This window comes from Pteropus alecto, unplaced genomic scaffold (genome assembly GCF_000325575.1).
Source record: "Pteropus alecto unplaced genomic scaffold, ASM32557v1 scaffold114, whole genome shotgun sequence".
NCBI lineage: Eukaryota > Metazoa > Chordata > Mammalia > Chiroptera > Pteropodidae > Pteropus > Pteropus alecto.
The window spans coordinates 4561109-4562856 of record NW_006435793.1 but is presented as its reverse complement, the minus strand read 5'-3'; the positions used below and the strand labels follow the sequence as shown (position 1 = coordinate 4562856).

Here is a 1748-nt window from a genome sequence, read left to right as displayed (position 1 = left end):
TTACTGCAAGTCATCAGAAAAGTTAGCCATGAGAAATATAATTTAGAACTAAAGACTATCATCACTTTTCAGATAACTTATAAAAAAAAAAAACTTTTAAGTACAGTATCAATCAGGGTTCTTAGTTACAACAACAGAAATCGATTCTAGCTAACTTAACCAAAAACTAGGTTGCTTAAATGTTATTAGTTTATTCATAGAATTGATGGGAAGGCTGGACACCTGAGCTTGGACTGGGCAGCAGGAAAAACCTGGCTAGAATGCTGTCTCTGTTTGTGCCAGACACAGCTACTATTACAAGAATACTGACTCTACAGGGGTCCTAATCTCCCCTTCCTTTCATTATTGTTATTTAGTCTCAAATCTTGAATACATGTCTTTTTTAATATTACATGAGATGAAATAAAAAATACACTTGAAGTAATTGTGTTGCATACTGAAATACGATGTTGCCTCAAGGAAAAATATTTGTGCAATTTTTGAGTCACAAGCCGTACTCATTGCAAGAATGAATGACAAACTATGGTTATTCAGACTTGAGTATTTGCCAGACATTTTCTTGGAAATAAATAAAATGAGTTTGTCATTTCAAGGAAAACAACTTACAGTATTTCTTGCCTGTGATAAAAATCTGAGCTTTCAGGTGAAAATTAGAACTCTAGAATATCTGTATCTGTCACGGTGAGCTTGACAGCTTCCCAATGCTCAAACCCTTCTGATGAGATCATTAGTGATATTAATGAAATGTGATTTTTAAAAATATTGTATAGTAAATGTGTCAACAACTGGAAGATCTGCATAACTCAGTGAATCAATATTTTCCAAATGATTAATGTTATAACCATGATGTTACAAAATAAGTTATGGGTAAAAAATTCATTCAAAGTGCAAGATAAAAACTAATGCATTTTAATGTAACAATAAGAAAAGTTCATTGATATACTTTCAGATTCTACTTTGCAACTAACTACATAAGAAAATACCATTTGCTGGGGGGCTGGGTGAAAAAGTAAAGGAATAAAGTACAAATCAGTAGTTAAATAACAGTCTCGGGGATGTAGAGTATGGTATAGGGAATATAGTCAAAAATACTGTAATAACTACATATTGTGCCAGGTGGGTACTAGACTAATCGGGGGATCACTTCATAAATTATGTAAATGTCTAAACACTGTACCTGAAACTAATATAAAAAATAAGAAATAAAATACCATTTGCTGAGTTTTGTTATAGTATCAGAACAGAATATCCAAAATTATCTGAAAAAGCTACTAAAATACTTATCCCTTTTCCAACTACATATTTGTATGATGCTAGACTTTCCTGGTATACTTTAACCAAAAGTAAATCACAATAAATTGAATATGGAAAAGGTGTAAGAAACCACTTGTTTTTTATTAAGCTAGACATTAAAGAGATTTGCAAAAAATGTAAAACAATGCCACTCTCAGCATTTCCGGTACCCAGATTTTGGTTTCAAATATCATTTATTTAATAAAAGGAACCAAGGTTCCTTGGAGAAATGGCTGCTTCTACGGCTGAGGTAGGAAATATACAAGAATCTCATAGTGCCAGAAAGTAAAAAAAGTGCTTCAAATAAACAAACAAACAAACAAACATTATAGTGGGAGTATGTGAAAGGGACATAGGACCCAAAAGGAAAAAAAGTTGGGTAAATAAATGGGAGATCTGAGACAAATCTGTGCAGAATTTATATAGCTACTCTACCTTCAAGGAGATGTAGCATA

At 32.3% G+C, this 1748-nt stretch overlaps 1 protein-coding gene across 4 annotated transcripts in view; it reads right to left on the bottom strand.

Moving 5' to 3' along the window:
* ZBTB5 (zinc finger and BTB domain containing 5) overlaps window positions 1–1748 on the bottom strand; it is a 22813-nt gene that overhangs the window by 14577 nt on the left and 6488 nt on the right. The window lies entirely within an intron of this gene.